At 35.3% G+C, this 18,716-nt stretch overlaps 1 long non-coding RNA gene across 1 annotated transcript in view; it reads right to left on the bottom strand.

Moving 5' to 3' along the window:
- The window catches only part of LOC130684235 (uncharacterized), a 48,923-nt gene that overhangs the window by 26,271 nt on the left and 3,936 nt on the right, over positions 1–18,716 (bottom strand). The window contains exon 2 of the long non-coding RNA XR_008998424.1: positions 8,765–8,834. This is a non-coding gene — a long non-coding RNA (uncharacterized LOC130684235). The remainder of the gene's footprint in view (positions 1–8,764; positions 8,835–18,716) is intronic.

Raw genomic sequence — 18,716 nt, forward strand, 5'->3', positions numbered from 1 at the left:
GACAAAATATAACTAGAAAATATCCAAAAGATTGCAAACTTAATTTACAAAATGAAAATCTGTGGGTCAACAGGAAATCATATTGGAAAATATAAAGTATTTTGAAAATGATGGTTAAAATGGAACAAGTTTAAAACAGAAGGGTCAAGGTGGAGCCAAGATGGCGGCGTAAGTAGAGCAGTGGAAATCTCCTCCCAAAACCATATATATTTTTGAAAATACAACAAATACAACTATTCCTAAAAGAGAGACCAGTAGGCACAGGACAACAGCCAGACTACATCTACACCTACGAGAACCAAGTGCCTCGCAAAGGGGGTAAGATACAAGCCGCGGCCCAGCAGGACCTGAGCGCCCTTCACCCCAGCTCCCAGTGGGAGGAGAGGAGTTGGAGAGGGGAGGGAGAGGGAGCCCAGGACAGCTAAACACCCAGCCCTAGCCATCCGGACCAGAGTGCAGACACACAGTGGGTGGAGTGCTGGATACTAGGGAAACAGGACAGTAAGACCTGTGAGCTGGTCCCTACAGCTGGTGCCCCTTGGACAAAGAAAAGCAAGTGTTTTTTGAAAGTCTTAAAGGGACAGAGACCCCACAGCTGGATGGAAGCGTACCGTGACACTTAGCCCAGGAGCTGGAAACCAAGGGAACTCCAGGTACCCTAACCCCCTGGACAGCAGTGCAGCTAGGAGGCCCCTCACAGCAATAAATAGCATCCTGCCTATTTCCCCTCGATGTGTCTCTGCCATATTGGAGCAGCAGCTTGAGGCAGGCCACGCCCACAGCAACTGCGGAGCTCCACAGCAGCTGGGCAAGAATCAGAGACCCCGTCTGCACGCAGCTGGCCAGCACAAGCTGCTAGGGGTCGCTGTTCTCCCAGGAGAGGAAGGCCACAAACCAACAAGAAGGGACATTCTCCCAGCTGACACAGGTGCCAGCTCCACACAACTACCTTTATCGCCATGAGAAGGCAGAAGAATTTGATACAAACAAGACTAACCCAGACATCCTCCCATGAGAAGGAATCTGGGAGGATAGACCTAACCAATCTCCCTGAAAAACAATTCAAAATAAAGATCATAACCATGCTGATGGAGATGCAGAGAAATATGCAAGAGCTAAGGGATGATTTCTGGAAGGAGATTACAGAAATGAAACGATCTCTGGAAGGATTTATAAGCAGAATGGATAAGATGCAAGAGGCCATTAATGGAATAGAAACCAGAGAACAGGAATGCATAGAAGCTGATGCAGAGAGAGAGATAAAAGGATATCCAGGAATGAAACAATATTAAGAGAACTATGTTACCAATCACAAAGAAACAATATCCACATTATAGGGGTACCAGAAGAAGAAGAGAGAGAGAAAGGGATAGGAATTGTATTTGAAGAAATCATTGTTGAAAATTTCCCCAAACTGGGGGAGGAAATAATCGATCAGACCAAGGAAGTACACAGAACTCCCAACAGAAGAGACCCAAGGAGGACAACACCAAGACACAAAATAATTAAAATGGCAAAGATCAAGGACAAAGACAGTTTTAAAGGCAGCTAGAGAGAGGAAAAAGGTCATCTACAAAGGAAAACCCATCAGGCTACCATCAGACTTCTCAACAGAAACCTTACAGGCCAGAAGAGAATGGCATGATATATTTAATGCAATGAAACAGAAGGGCCATGAACCAAGAATACTGTATCCAGCACGACTATCATTTAAATATGAAGAAGGGATTAAACAATTCCCAGACAAGCAAAAGTTGAGGGAATTTGCCTCCCACAAACCACTTCTACAGGGTATTTTAGAGAGACTGCTCTAGATGGGAGCACTCCTAAGACTATAAAGATGACACCAGAGAAAATAAAATCACAGCAAAGAAAGCAGACAAACCAAATACTAACTAAAGGCAAAAAATAAAATCAACTACCCACAAAAGCAGTTAAAGGAAACATAAAAGCACAGAATAAAACAACCAACATATGAAGAATGGAGGATAAGGAATAAGAAGGGAGAGAAATAAACATCAGTCTGTGTTTATAATAGCTCAATCAGTGAGTTAAGTTAGTAAGGTAGTAAAACAGCTAACCTGAACCTTTGGTAACTACGAATCTGAAGCCTGCAATGGCAATAAGTACATATCTTGCAATAATCACCCTAAATGTAAATGGACTGAATGCACCAATCAAAAGACACAGAGTAATAGAATGGATAAAAAAGCAAGACCCATCTATATGCTGCCTACAAGAGATTCACCTCAAACCCAAAGACATGCACAGACTAAAAGTCAAGGGATAAAAAAGATATTTAATGCGAACAACAAGGAGAAAAAAGCAGGTGTTGCAGTACTAGTATCGGAGAAAATAGACTTCAAAACAAAGAAAGTCACAAGAGAAAAAGAAGGACATTACCTAAAGATAAAGAGCTCAGTCCAACAAGAGGATATAACTGTTATAAATATATATGTGTCCAACACAGGAGCACCAGCATACATGAAACAAATACTAACAGAACTAAAGGAGGAAATAGAAAGCAATGCATTCATTTTAGGAGACTTCAACACACCACTCACTTCAAAGGATAGATCCACTGGACAGAAAATAAGTAAGGACACAGAGACACTGAACAACACACTAGAACAGATAGACCTAATAGACATCTATAGAACTCTACATCCAAAAGCAACAGGATACACATTCTTCTCAAGTGCACATGGGAACATTCTCCAGAATAGACAACATACTAGGCCACAAAAAGAGCCTCAGTAAATTCCAAAAGATTGAAATTCTACCAACCAACTTTTCAGACCACAAACGTATAAAACTAGAAATAAATTGTACAAAGAAAACAAAAAGGCTCAGAAACATGTGGGGGCTTAACAACATACTTCTAAATAATCAATGGATCAATGACCAAATCAAAATGGAGATCAAGGAATATATGGAAACAAATGACAACAACAACAGAAAGCCCCAACTTCTGTGGGATGCAGTGAAAGCAGTCTTAAGAGGAAAGTATATAGCAATCCAGGCATATTTAAAGAAGGAGGGACAATCCCAAATAAATGGTCTAACATCACAATTATTCAAGCTGGTAAAAGAAGAACAAATGAGGTCTAACGTCAACAGAAGGAGGGACATAATAAAGATCAGAGAAGAAATAAATAAAATTGAGAAGAATAAAACAATAGAAAAAAATCAATGAAACCAAGAGCTGGTCCTTCAAGAAAATAAACAAAATAGATAAGCCTATACCCAGACTTATTAAGAGAAAAAAAGGATCAACACACATCAACAGAATCAGAAACGAGAAAGGAAAAATCACGACAGACCCCACAGAAATACAAAGAAGTAGTAGAGAATACTATGAAAACCTATGTGCTAACAAGCTGGAAAACCTAGGAGAAAAGGACAACTTCCTAGAAAAATACAACCTTCCAAGACCGACCCAGAAAGAAATGGAAAATCTAAACAGACCAATTACCAGCAAAGAAATTCAAGCGGTAATCGAAAAACTACCCAAGAACAAAACCCCAGGGCCAGATGGATTTACCTTGGAATTTTATCAGACATATAGAGAAGACATAATACCCATTCTCCTTAAAGTTCTCCAAAAAATAGAAGAGGAGGGAATACTCCCAAACTCATTCTATGAAGCCAACATCACCCTAATACCAAAACCAGGCAAAGACACCACAAAAAAATAAAATTACAGACCAATATCCCTGATGAACATAGATGCAAAAATACTCAACAAAATATTAGCAAACCAAATTCAAAAATACATCAAAAGGATCATGCATGATGACCAAGTGGGATTCATCCCAGGGATGCAAGGATGGTACAACATTCAAAAATCCATCAACATCATTCACCACATAAACAAAAAGAAGGACACCATCAATAGAACAAAAAGGTATCCTATAGTATGGGAGAATATATTCATAAATGACAGATCCGATAAAGGGTTGACATACAAAACATATAAAGAGCTCACACACCTCAACAAACAAAAAGCAAATAATTCAATTAAAAAATGGGCAGAGGAGCTGAATAGACAGTTCTCTAAAGAAGAAATTCAGATGGCCAACAGACACATGAAAAGATGCTCCACATCGCTTGTCATCAGAGAAATGCAAATTAAAACCACAATGAGATATCACCTCACACCAGTAAGGATCGCCACCGTCCAAAAGACAAACAACAACAAATGTTGGTGAGGTTGTGGAGAAAGGGGAACCCTCCTACACTGTTGGTGGGAATGTAAATTGGTTCAACCATTGTGGAAAGCAGTATGGAGGTTCCTCAAAATGCTTAAAATAGAAATACCATTTGACCCAGGAATTCCACTTCTCGGAATTTACCCTAAGAGTGAAGCAGCCTAGTGTGAAAAAGACAGATGCACCCCTATGTTAATTGCAGCACTATTTACAATAGCCAAGAAATAGAAACAACCTAGATGTCCATCAGTAGATAAATGGATAAAGAAGATGTGGTACATACACACAGTGGAATATTATTCAACCATAAGAAGAAAACAAATCCTACCATTTGCAACAACATGGATGGAGTAAGAGGGTATTATGCTCAGTTAAATAAGCCAGGTGGAGAAAGGCAAGTACCAAATGATTTCACTCATATGTGGAGAATAAGAACAAAGCAAAACTGAAGGAACAAAACAGCAGAGGACTCACAGAACCCAAGAATGGACTAACAGTTACCAAAGGAAAACGGACTGGGGGGGATTGTTGGGAAGGGAGGGATAAGGGTGGGGCAAAAGAAAGGGGGCATTACGATTAGCATGTATAATGTAGGCGGGGCAAGGGGAGAGCTGTGCAACACAGTGAAGACAAGTAGTGATTCTACAGCATCTTACTATGCTGATGGACAGTGACTGTAATGGGGTTTGTGGGGGGGACTTGGGGTAGGGGAGAGCCTAGTAAACATAATGTTCTTCATGTAATTGTAGATTGATGATAACAAAATAAAATAAAATAAAATATAATAAATTTTTTAAAAATTAGCAAACTGAATCCAGTAACACATTAAATGAGGACAATGGGTCGCAACCCTTGGGATTACTGCAATAATATAAATGTAGTCAAGCATTTGAAAACTCCATCAATATTATTCACCACATCAAATGAATGAAGAAGAAGAATCAACTCAATAAATATAAAATAAGTATTTGAAAAACTCAATATCCTTTCAGAATCAAAGTGCTCAGCATACTATAAACTGAATGAAAATTCTGTGATCTTTTAATGGTATCAGATTATGTACATCCAAATATCCTCAAACAAATACCACTCATAATGAGGAAATGAAAATTTTCTCTGCAAATTTGGAAGTAAGGCAAAAATGCCTGCTCTAAAACAGAATCATTAATTATAGGAAAAATTAAAGTCTGTGCCAACTGATAGAATGCAATGAGAACACAGCATCAATTTTATAATATTCTTGCCAAATAACCTAATCTAATATGGGGACACATCAGAGGGACACCAAGAGAACATTTCTACACGGGAAATACCTTGTAATCTTCAAACATGTCAATGTTAAAGGAGTCAAGGAAACACTGAAGAATCAGAAGACCAAGAGAGATTTAAAATATGTGACAATTAAAATGAATTTGTGATTCTGAACTGGAGAGTTTCCTGTAAAAGACATTATTGTGACATTTGGCGAAACCTGAATGGAATGATTTTAGATGATAGTAATGTATCAATATTAATTTCCTACTTCTGATGATTGTAATACAGTTATTTATGAGAACGTTCTTGTTTGCCAAATAAGTATTCCAGGAGACAGGACTTCACTTCTGTAATTTAGTCTAATGGTTTAGGCATGGAGGTGGGGGAGGCCTTTGTATTGCATGTGCAACATTTATGTAACTTTGAAATAATTTTTTTTAATTCTAGAATCTGTAGGGGAAACCTACATTGTTAAGGTGTTTTTACCTTTCTAAGCATTTAAATAATGTACTGATTTCAAATTTGCTTTCTTTATAAGGCTTAGAAGGTTTTCTTTTACATAGATGATTCTTTCCAGAATTATAACTGGGTCAAATCAGTGTTTCAGAATCAGCTTTTTAAGGCATGGTTCTCAAGGTGTTTACTTATTAATTATACTTCTTACTCTTATTACTAAGCATGAATATATATTTTAAACCTTTTTGGTCTTTTGCTTTAGGTTCTAAAAATTCATTACATTTATTAATATGCTGATAAATCTCTATTGGTATAATAATGTAACTTGATATGATGTAAGGGAAAAACAAAACAGTTCCTGATAGACTTTGTTGTTTGTATTTATAGACTGTGTTTCTAAAGAAGTATGCTTAATTATAATGACTATGTGAGTAGTAAGGAACTACATTTGACATGCTGACTTATGCTTTTTCCAGGGTGGGTTTTATATTACATTTTTCATTGCTAAAATTCAGGAAAAAGTGATTGGACTGCTTGTATATACTAAACTACTTTTTTTTTAATGATAAAGGAAAGGTATTGATATTTATCAGACTTAGACCATTAATTCTTCACAAACTACTGTGAAATTTGGTATTCTAGGTATGTATTTATATTATTACAAATAAGAATATTGCCCACTCAATAAAATTTTGCATATGCTGTGTGAAATAGAAGCTAATTTTTCACTAGAGTAATAATGGTATTAAAATTTAAAAACAGACAAATGAACTTTGATCAGTAGAATCAGTATTGTCATGGTTATAATTACTTCCACAAAATATCATTTCTCCATTTAACATTTGAATGACATGACTTATGATTATCATGAAATTGTTTGAGTCATCTTAACAACCATTGCATAAATTTCCCATTTAAACAATGGATGAATTGCCATTTATTCATTAAGTGTGTGTTTATCATATGTTTACTATTTTCCACACTGGTTATATGGTGGATATTTAGGTTGAGATAAAGATGCTGTTAAGATATGAGCATCTACTTACGCAAAAAAAATTCTATATTTCTCTCTTCAAAAGACCTGAAATCAAGAGCAATTTTAATTTTTTAACTCAAAATAATTAAATATCCATTATCTAAGTTCTTCAACAATGTATGAGGTATAAAGATAGACTAAGTGTAGCACTAGATTCATAGAATAAAATAAAATAGGGGAAACAACATTAATACAGTTTGTGACAATTTTCATAAAAGTGAAGCAAAGGCAATTGACATAATATTAGATAAGGGATAGATCGCAAAGGAAATATTGGGCCTTGAATAAATTTGTGTGCCAGGGAACTAGTATGAACTTATTTGGGGTTTGTTTTTGAATCTATGGGAGGATTATTGATACTACTTTCTCCTCAGCCCATTCCATGGATTTTCTATGTGTTTTATATCCGAGTAATGTTTTCTAAAATATTTTGAAAAGATCTATTCATGGAAAGTGAATTTTCTTTTGTATAATAATTAAACAGTTCCTTCTGAAATTTAAAGGGGAGATGTTTAAGGAGAAAATAATACAGATGTCTGATAGATACTGAAAAACAAATCATGAAACTGTTATGCCATGGTACATGGTCAAAATGATGGCACCAGAATGAATAAGTGAAATTTGAATGTCAGAGTGATTAAGGGATTAAGATTAAGATTTGATGAAAAAGTAAACAGTCAAAAAAAGAAGAGCATTTCAGTATGAGGGTACATAATGGGCAAAAACCTCGTGTAGGCATATATAAGGAATGCTTTCCAGGAAAGGCCAGTGTGGCTGAAATGAAAGTACACAGCAAAGTGAAATATGAGATTAGACATAAAGGTAGGGATTGGATTTTTGTGGGACCATGTAAGCCAGCTGAAGAATCTTGGTATTTATCATAAGAGCAGAGGGAAAACCATAGAATTTTCAATGGAGAGGTGACATGTATAGATTTGTCATTTGGAAAGATTGCCTGCTTTTTAGCAAATAATTACTAGAAAGAAACCAGAACAAATATGACAAAAGGGCTAAAATGTTAGTCATACAATATTACCACTTTATGGTTTAGAAACATGGAACAAACAGTTATGACAGTTTCTCCAGGTTAAATCCTCACTGTGGTTTTCCTTCCTTTTGCTTCTCTCCAAAAGATTTCTGGGTCCAAGTATTTACTCTACTTCTTGAATCCCCACAGTTCTGTGTGGCAGAATGGTTTTTCTCATAGGTTCCTGACTATCTAATAAGGTGCAAATGGTTCTATTGTGCTGTAAATCATTTATTCATTTATTCAACCCTGGGTAGGCTACCATGAATATACTGTGTCTCCTTATTCTAATTCCAGCATTCTTTAGATCCACAGATATTTGTAGAAGCTCCATGTTCCATCCTTCAAAACCTTCCCACCCTACCATTGCTACTTAGGAAATGAAAATGCATCCAGATCCTCTTACAGAACATGTGAAACCCATAAGAGACCATTTATGTCCCCTCAGATTCTTCTCTTTCCCACACATATAAGCCACTGCCCCATACATATGAACTATTGCAGAATATGGTACAAGGCCAAATGGAGCCTTTCATGGATTTTGTCCAGGGAAGTGGGTCACTGGTACCTGGAATCAATTATTTCTCCAGAGAGTTCTGTGTGCTTTTAGTGAGAAATCATAGTGAGCACAATCATGATAAATAGGAATACTCATTGTTATTGGGTTTCTCATTATTTTTAGTATTTTTTAGAAGACAGAAATAGAGAACACACTTTAGTTTTAATATACTTGTGCTTCCAATTCAATACCTGAACTATTCTTAATCTCATTGAATTTACCTCTGTATCTCCTCCTTTCAATGTTGAAATCCTTGTTCTCAATGATGCCAATATATACATATGCTTTATCCTGTGGAAAAAATATACTGCAGTCAGAATAATAAAACCAACAGTACAGTCACCAATATGATTATTAAAGACAAACTGTTGTTAGTATACCTAGAAATTTCATTCAAGTCAAGTTTACTTCTAGCAATTGTTCAATATTTAGGTAAAACTGCAATATTTCCAGAATCTCCCACCTGGCTTTAGTGCATCTTCATACAAGAGTTGTTTCCAGGGGGTGGAGAGAAGTAGTCCCTCTCCATTTAAATAGGTAATTACAATGGCGACTGAGGGCTTATCTGGACCAGAGAGGTTGGCTGGGGGGCTCTTCTTCTGCAGCCTGGTCATGAGAGACATGGGGGAGCGGATGTGGATGACTGCTTGTAAGAAATAAACTTTATTTCTCCCTTTGACTAAACTCTTTAGCAGAGTATACAGGAAAAAGAGAAATGCATTTATTGCCATTCAGTATTCTACTTTCCTTTCCTATTTCTTTAAAATGTGCTTAGGGTATGAATAGTTCCAAATGTCAATTAGGGAACTTTAATTTACATGCTTTGAAATAAGTGTTGAAAAAAAGAGTTAACAAAATTCCGAAGATATTTGCCCATCTTTACTAAGAATTTAGAAACTGGAATAAGTCTGAGGAATGTAGGAAAATATGGAAATTGCAAAAATATAACTTAGTTCTTAAGAATAACATGAAATAAAGCTAACCTATCTTATTATCCTCATTGCCTAAATCAGTTCCCTTTGAAACTGCAATAAGAGGCTTTTACATTTGGAATTAATCTGTAGATTTGACCAAAGACAATGTATTTTAACTCATGCAATTTTAAAAAGAACTTGATCATTTGCTTTTTCTTAATCAAACTACTTAGTTTTAACTAAGTAGAAGGAAAATGGTTTCAAACGAAATAAATCATTTATGAGGAATTTTAAACATGTTTTTAATTAATTGCTCAATACTAAACATTTCTCCTACTCTGTTCAAAAATGTTTTCATTAATGTAAACATCTTTCCTTGGTATGAAAAAAATTTACATTAATTTACTCCCACATTATTTTTAGTTATTTTTACTATTACATATATTAATTGTGATTAATTTAAATTTTGTATATTTTAAGGCTATGAAAACAAATTTAGGACTTCTTCACATGAAGTGATGGTGCATAGAAGCTTTCAGATCTATTTAAATTAAATATAAATCAGATATCAGAATAAAGTTAAATTTAGTATTGTGAACCAATTTTACAGCATTAAATATGTTCCCTATTGAATTCATTAATAAGCCAAACAATTATTAGCTTTTTAATAAAATTTTATGAAGGCCTTCTTTTCTCCTCATATGGAATTCAAAGGTACAAACTTTTAGATAAACTTTTTAAATATATCCTGAATGAATTCACTATAGTAACTACTTTAGCAATAATTAATACAACTGGCTCTTCCAGCTTTAAAATTACATGATTCCAAGTTAACATAGTTCTCCAATTACAAATCTAAAGGTTCTGGTTTCTGATATTAATACAGATGCTTTAACATAGCAAAGGTGATGACTTCTAGGCACCTTAAGAAGTTATGTATTGCACAGTAGTGAACTTAAAAGAGCAAATATTTTCATTTAGTTTTTTTTTTTCTTTCTAGTTAGTTTTATAAGAAATATAATTTTGTTCTCCATAAGATGAACTCTTTTAAAGTTCACCTAGTAAAAGTTATGATCTCAAGATTAGGTAGATCCACAAGTTTTAGAAAAGTTATTAAAGGGGTCCAAGTGGGTAGGAATTTGGCATGAAGAAAGAACTATAATAGATGCTAGAGCTGTACTCCACGTAGATAGAGCAAAAGGAAAACATCATCGGACAATAGAAGATACACATAAAATGCCTCAAAACTAGGAAGCCTGATACGTACTAGCAAGTGCTGGTCCTGTAGACATACTCCTGCTAAGCAGCCAGCCTCAACAGCAGATCCTCTGGGAACTAACTGAACCCAGATTCAAATCATCAATCTCACTGTCATCAATAAAGAATGCCGACAAACTAATACAAACCCCCACAAAATTCAGACCCATGGATACAAAGCAACACTATTAATCAATATATTTCATACCTTGACCAGAGGGCAATGTCATACATGTGTGTTTCTAATTTCAGTAGGAAAGCTAAGGCTAATTCCAGACCTCCTGAAACTAATCTTCACAACCCAATCAACCTGCCCATTGACAGTCAAGGCCTTCTTATGAAAATATGTTCATTCTTGGTCTGTCAACAATACTTGCCTAATAATAATCAGAGAGCTAATCAAAACCTACATACAGATTCCAAACATTTGTAACACCCAAATGTTTGGGTCTGTTATGGAAGTAAAAAGACAGCTAAACCAAACAATAATACCAGCATAAATATTTTCTTATCTTCATACTAACCATAAATTTTTCACCTCCCTGATACACAGCTTTCTGTAGTTTGTGGTATACATCTACTGAATGATAAAGGAAACAATCAATCTGCCATTAGGTCAAGTCTTCTTCAGCCCAATTCTCCCTAATAAGGATAATATTCTGAGGGGGCTTTAGTTTAATTTCTAAGTATGTATTGCACAGATTTCCCAAACTCAGGTATATGGGAAGACTCACCATATTCCACACAGCATACTCATGTCACTTTGTTTAAAAACAAGTGAAAGAGTAACAGGCAAGCATTGGGGTTCCAAGAAACATCACATGAACAAGCTCCCCAGCAATCTCCAGCTTAAGCCACCAAGATCTATGCAAAGAATCATAGCTTTGAGAGACCTCATAGCAGAGATCTCAAGCAGGGCTTATCTGCCTCTCTAGCTACATAATCAGCCAGGCTGACTTAACTAATTAGTCTAGTTGCAAACCATCAGTAAAGAAACTAAGTTTGGGGGATTTTTAGGAGAAGTTTAGAAATTTAAATAAATCATGATAAATCCCACTGCCCTTATCTTAGCCAAGAATCAGAGACCAGACATTGATAATCAATACTAGCATTATCATGTCATACTTCCAAAACCTATTATATACATATAATACCAGTATTTTAGTAGTGCACACTAATAGTAGAAGATAGGACATCAGAAACAGAGAACTCTTATGTCAGGTGCCTAAAACCTGGCTTGCAGAGACAAAGATGCTAAACAGAGAAAAAAAAAATATTGCAAGAACTGAGTAGAGGGGAAAAATCACACAGAAACACCAAGGCATTAGGTCTGGGCTTTGAACAGGGAATAAGGACAAATTACTGAAGTAAGGGCAACAGAAAAGAAGAACCAAAGACAAAACAATACAATATTATTTAGCTCTAGTATCAACTCTTTTTATCTACTAATTAAAGTTAAACATGCAAAATTAACATGTATTTCCAAAAGTATACTACTGTTTTATTTTAGCTCTATGTATTTTTCTGTATTTCCTTCATTTTGATATTACATATTGCAACTCTATAAAATCTTTATTGCAAAAACAGAACCATTTTTTAAAAATCTAGATATCCCATTTTTTTTAATTTTTAATTTTTTATGTTTAAAAAATTTAGCTCACTATATCCCTTTAAGTTATCTAGCATTTGCTTCAATGAAGCTATGTTTTGTTTATATCATATTTATTAAAAATAATTTTCCTGTCTCTGAAACTTTGAAAGATTCCAATGACTTCCTGCATTAAAATATAACTGTAAATCTTCTTTATTCTTTTAAGGGTTAGAGTTCCTTCTCTCTTCTTTCAGGAAGAGATAAAAATTACAAGAACATGATTTACACCTTAAATACATTAATCAGATTTTTTATCATATGAATTGTTCAGATGATAATGCCAATGATACCTTATAAGAAAAAAACAAATTCCTAATTTGTAGGTCTGTAAAACTGCAGTAATAAATATGTCCTTATGTGTGATACTTAAGCTAATAATGTTTTACCCTAGCACATTTATCTGATAAATTCTCATTTATTCTCATCTAAAAAAGTAGCTGAAATTTGTTATTTTCTGCTTTCAAAAAAGCCTCTTTTTGGAAAATGTTGATTAAATGTAAGCGTGTTATAAAGATAATATAAATTTATATTATAAACATAAATGATTAAGCCAAGATTTCTGTCTAGGAATCATTCCTTATAATCCATAGTTTCTGTGTACGAAGTAAGGAGATCAAAATCTCCCCTATCAAGATGCAATTTGCAGTTGTGATTTGTGTGAACTGAACTCAGACATTAGATATGAAATTAAGATCAGTGATTGACAAGCATCTTAATCCAGGTTGGCATGGCTATTAAGATTCGGAAGGATAACTGTGTAATTCACAATGTATTAGTAAAGAGCTCTCTTTAGGAAAGGTAGAAATGAAAAACAAAGCCAGATTATGATGTAATTAATGCAAATAATTAAATCATTATATTTTATAATATAAGAAACACTTATCAAAATTATTTAAGGTATTTTAGTAGTTTAAGAATAGATAGCCTAGTTTAAGATACCGGATTTGAAAACAATATCACTGGCAAGAAGGAAAAAATTAAAAATCTTGAAATGTTATCTCTAACTATTCAAAAGTTGGTACCAGACAAGCAAACAAATGAATCATTCTGGATTCTCATTCTTTTGGATAGATTGCTAGAATTGATTGAATTGAATCAAGTAATTGAATTGATTTAGTTTTTAATATTAATAGCAGAGGAAGAAAGAGGCCATAAACATATACATCTCTTGAGAAGCAAGGCCAAGTTATAGACCTTTGGCCCATAATACCAAAGTTCAGAGACAAAAAAAATAGGTCAAGTTTTCCTTTTAGGAATACTCCAGCTCCGGCTTCTTCCTTGCAGCTACTCTTGCTGAATCACTGGAAAAAGAGCAGAACCTTAAACTTAAGAGCTGAGAGAATTCCAAAGAGTTCAAGTAAATGATCCATGAGGCCCAGCACAACTCCACCCACATCAGGTAGATGTCTCCTTATCCAAGAATGAGTAAGGAAAAAAATATTGAACTAATAGTTTAGCCAGAGAATATTCCACAAGGATATGAACAAAGAATAAAAATTTATGAGTATCAAATACAAGAAATTTAAAAATATATGAACTTCATAAAAGTTATTGCTGCAGAAATCAAAGTAAATTTTCTCCTCAAGAATATTCATGTCTGTGTTATTTTTTTAAATGGAAGCAACTAAAATGCCCCAAAATATGGAAATATAAAGAAACTGAAATGTCCATACAGTGAAATAAAATAGAATTTTTCTTAAATTGATGATGGGGAAAATGACAAGAAGTGATGTTTAAAATCACTTTAAAAATGTATTGTGTGTAAGATACTCATATGGCATATACAAATAAATCTATTGAAAGATAAAACAAGATGATAATAGAGAGTAGGTTATTTTTTACGTATGTCTCATAGCCTTTCTCTAATTTTAGTCTTCCTTACAATAAATTACAAAAAATAAATATTTTCAGAGAGACTTTAATGGAAATAATGGAGCAAAAAAGCATAAAAGATAGCCCTTTGTGGGAATGAGGTTTTACTGTTAAAGAATAAGAATGAGGAATGCTCCCTAACTCACTTCTGCAAATAGGAAAGAAGAAAATGATTATTGCATTAACACTGAGAGAATAGGAGTCAAACAGAACAATCAACACAATGTAAAACAACCTAAAGGTTTTTCCTTAAGACTGTGCTTAAAAACTCACTACATGAAATCATTCCATCTCTGTCCAGGATAAAACCTGGGCAGGCCCCATAGCTTTTCACTCAGTTAGTAAAACTTCCCTGCTCACTATAGTGCTGAAAGAGTCCACTCTATAATTCATCTACTCAAACAGATGCAATAAAATTCTCAGACAGAGTCAAAGTTAAGATCTCCATATTCCAGCTAGACCTGCTTCTCCTCCCACCCCATCTAACAACTCCATAGTTGGGGAAGACATAAATGATAATAGAGTCTTTCTTAAGTGGAATTCTCTCATCTGCAGTACAGTATAATAGAGATAGATCTGCCCGGACATTTATGATTCCCTCCTCAGCTTCTGGTCCAAATTGACTCTCTTAATTGGGCTCTTATCTTTCTTACTCTCTCTCCCTCTCTAATAGTTCAGGATGAACCCAGCCCTTTGACAGGTAATTAGTGGGAGTCCTTTTCCAAACCACCCCAGACAACTACTTCACTGCCACAAATTGTCGTTTACTTTTCTTAAACAAGGAAATATAAATGAATTTGTTCCAAACCCTCCTAAACTTCAGAGATATCTATCAAAGTCTCCAAGTCATCTTATGTAAGCCTTTATCATTATATCTGAGGCAAGAGATCAGCATGATCCCCTCACAGCAAATTTACAATTCCGTCTTGAGAATCATTTCAACTGAGCTTTTATATTTTCAAGTGGTTGAGAAGCCAAGGCCTGCAAATACAGTTTCTGAACTCTTTTGCAAATCCTGATAAGTGGACAAGCAAGCCATCCTGATAGGTGGGCTTTTTTTTTTTTTTTTTGCTGTTTCTGGTTGAACAAGGGGATGGGATAACAGTTTCTTTGACTTAGTAGAAATCCTGTGTATGGACCTAGTTTATGTCTTCTACAGAATAACTCAGCACCGCATGTCTTTATGTCTTCTCAGTGACCTGCTTCCCAGCCAGTAACCTCACATAGCCTCTCACAGTCTCCAGAATCATAAAGTCACAGTCTTATAATACATACCATTATGTCAGCCTTGCTGGGGCTGAAGAACAGTTTACCAATGGCCACCATTAAAAGTCTCACTGAAAGAGTCATAGAAAATCCAGTGCCAGTGTGTAACTTGGAGAGGAAAATATGTTCCCAGTCTGGGGTATTTAAACCTTTGAAGCTGAAATCATTCAAAGCAAGAAATAAAGTGGGAGAGACCAGTTTATTGCTTGCTTACAAGCAGTCGTCTACTCCTGGTCACCCATGTTTCTTGTGACCCTTGTGTCAATGCCCCACCAAATCTCTCTGGTGCAGGTGCACACTCGCTCCAACCCCCCCTGTAACTACCTATTGATATGAAGATGGATATTTCTCTCTCAACCTCTTGGAGACATCTATTGATATGAAGATGCACTAAGGCCAGCTGAGAGATTCTGGAAATACTGCAACTTTACCCACACAGGGAAACCAAACCAGTGAAGGAACTGTCTTCCCCAAGATACAGTCAAGAAGACATAGTCAACATAACTCAAGTGTGAAGGACCTAACACTGTATAGGTTGAACTTGATCTAATGGGAGGCAGGAAACAGGACTACTCAATGAACAGTGGTTTTAAACAGGCCCTCTGGGGGTATTCTTCATGACTGAACCAACATCTGGGTTTTCTTAGTAGCTGAAAATACTTGTATGTGTGTTTCCTCCTTCTCTGCCTCATTTCCTTTCCCCCCATGTTTTCTTCATTTGAATGACATTCACCAATAAAACATTAGCATTAAAGTTTGCCTCAGGCTCTGTTTTCTAAGGAGTTTAGGGTAATGCACCCTGAGAGGTAATTTACTGGAAAGACTTCAGAACATCATTGTAAAAGAAACGTGGATTGCAGATGATCAGGAAATTACAAATGCCAATGACATCATATAACAGTTATTAAAATCCTATAGAGCTACAGCTCAGAAGGAGACATTTCACTTAACTTTGGACTAGTTGTCTATTTCAAATCTAAAGTTTTATGCTTCCTCACTTTATAAATAGATCTATTATATTCAGAGATGCTGCAAATCCACTCATTCAACCTATGAAAATTCCAAAAGGTCATGATTCTGACTTTGAAGAGGAAGATATTAAGCAGCAATCAAATAAACAACTTTTTGCACAAAGATATGTGTACAGCAAGAATCATCCACCATGACTTCCATTTACTTTGACCTCATATCACCAAAGCACTGAGCCAGTAACAGCTCAATGTCAGAAAGATGAGCTGACACAGATGAAGTAAAGCCCTAACACTGCATCCAAATCGGTATGTATTGAAACATTGTCTCAGCTTGCACCTGGCACACTGGCTTTAGTTGCTGACACTGAAACTGGAAACTGCCACTTAGCATTATCTATCAAAGTCTAGAAGAATAAAGGTTTAATGTAGAAAGTAATGCAATCAGGGTTAGCATGTAATTTTGAGGACAGTTCTTTGAATTCTCATAGACACAGAAATGACAGTCCCTGTATTCATTCAACATCTAAATAGCAAGAATTTTATAGCAAATACTAAAATGATTTCTCCTCATTAATAACATCAATTTAGTAAACTTAAAAATTTGGAGCAACATCTAACTACTAATTATACCTTAACTGATATAAGGAGAAAAAAATCATAATTATGAATGTCACAGACACAATAATAATTCTGTGAATAAAGGTGTTATTATGGTCACCAAAGAATCAAAATAATTGGGATAGTCATGATAGGAATAGGTAACATTTGTTTATTGTTTCTGTTTTGTCAGGAACTGCTCTGATTGCTTTATGAATTGAATTTCCTTTATAACCATAAGAAAGCCAGTCTCCAGAACGGCTGCCAGTGGCCTCATACCCCTGGTATTCACACCCATGTGCAATGCCCTCCCACACAGTACTAGCTTTGCTTTGTGTGACCAGTAGCATGCAGAAGAAATGATGGTATGTCATGCACCCACTTAGATCATAAAAAGCTGAGACTTCCATTTTGGGCTCTCTCCCTCTCTCATCATTCAGTCTGAGATATGCAAGGTTCAGTGTTGTCAGCATCCCCATGGAGAGGCTATAAGGAAAAGAAAGAAAGCCTCCAGTCAACAACCAGAGAGTCAGGAGCCTGACAATAATCACGTAAGTTATATTTTAAGTGGGTTCTCTAGCCCTGGCTGAGCCATGAGATGACTGTAGTCCTAACTGACCACTTGACTGTAATTGTTGAGTGACTCAGAGCCAGAGGACCCAGCTAAGCCACTCCCGGACACCTAACCCTCAGCAGTGTGAAATAACATGGTTTTGTATTTGGAGTAATTTGTTACACAATAATAGGTAACTACTAACACATCCACAACGACTCTGAAAGGTAGGTACTATTATATCCTCAAGATCACTGCTGGAAAGTATTTTCTTTTCCCATCAAATTTCTTAGCACCTTCTTTGCAATATCCACTGGTAATTTATGTGTGTGTGTATCTCTAGAGTCTATATCCTGTCTCATTCATCTTTGCCAGTACCAGGAAATCTCAATTACTGTAGCTTTTAGTATGTTTTTAATGCAGTAGAGCAAGTTTTCCAGCTTTGTCCTTTTTCAAAGCCATTTTGCTATTTGGCTATTTGAGGTTTTTAGCTTTTCCATAAAATTTTATAATTAAGACATAAACACACAAGCATAATAGAATTTTCATTGGAATTGCACTGAAACTATATATCAATGTGGGATAGAATTAACATCTTAATAATATTGAGACTTTTAATCCATGAGCTTAATTTACTTAAGTCTTTTTAATTTCTCTCAGCATTGTTTGATGTTTTCAATTTAGGAGTCCTGCACATCTTTTGTTAGATTTATTCTTGGTAACCTTTGTTTTTAGAAGATATCCCTCCCTAAGGTACTCAGTCTTCATTACTACTGTTACACACTGTGTCTCCCAGTTCCTCCATGCATCTCATATTATTCACTGTTATTTAAAAGTAACATTTTGAGAAAATGTATAACGTTCATAGCCATCAATATTACTAATGAAATATAAAGCTATTCATATTTTAATAAGTAAAACTAGAGAGCCATACAATTAAATCATGACACACAATCTCTTTTTCTTTTTTATTAAGGTATCATTGATTTACAATCTTATGAAGTTTTCACATGAGCAACATTGTGGTTACTACATTCACCCATATTATCGAGTCCCCCCAAACCCCATTGCAGTCACTGTCCATCAGCATAG

The sequence above is a fragment of the Manis pentadactyla genome, chromosome 6 (assembly GCF_030020395.1).
Source record: "Manis pentadactyla isolate mManPen7 chromosome 6, mManPen7.hap1, whole genome shotgun sequence".
NCBI lineage: Eukaryota > Metazoa > Chordata > Mammalia > Pholidota > Manidae > Manis > Manis pentadactyla.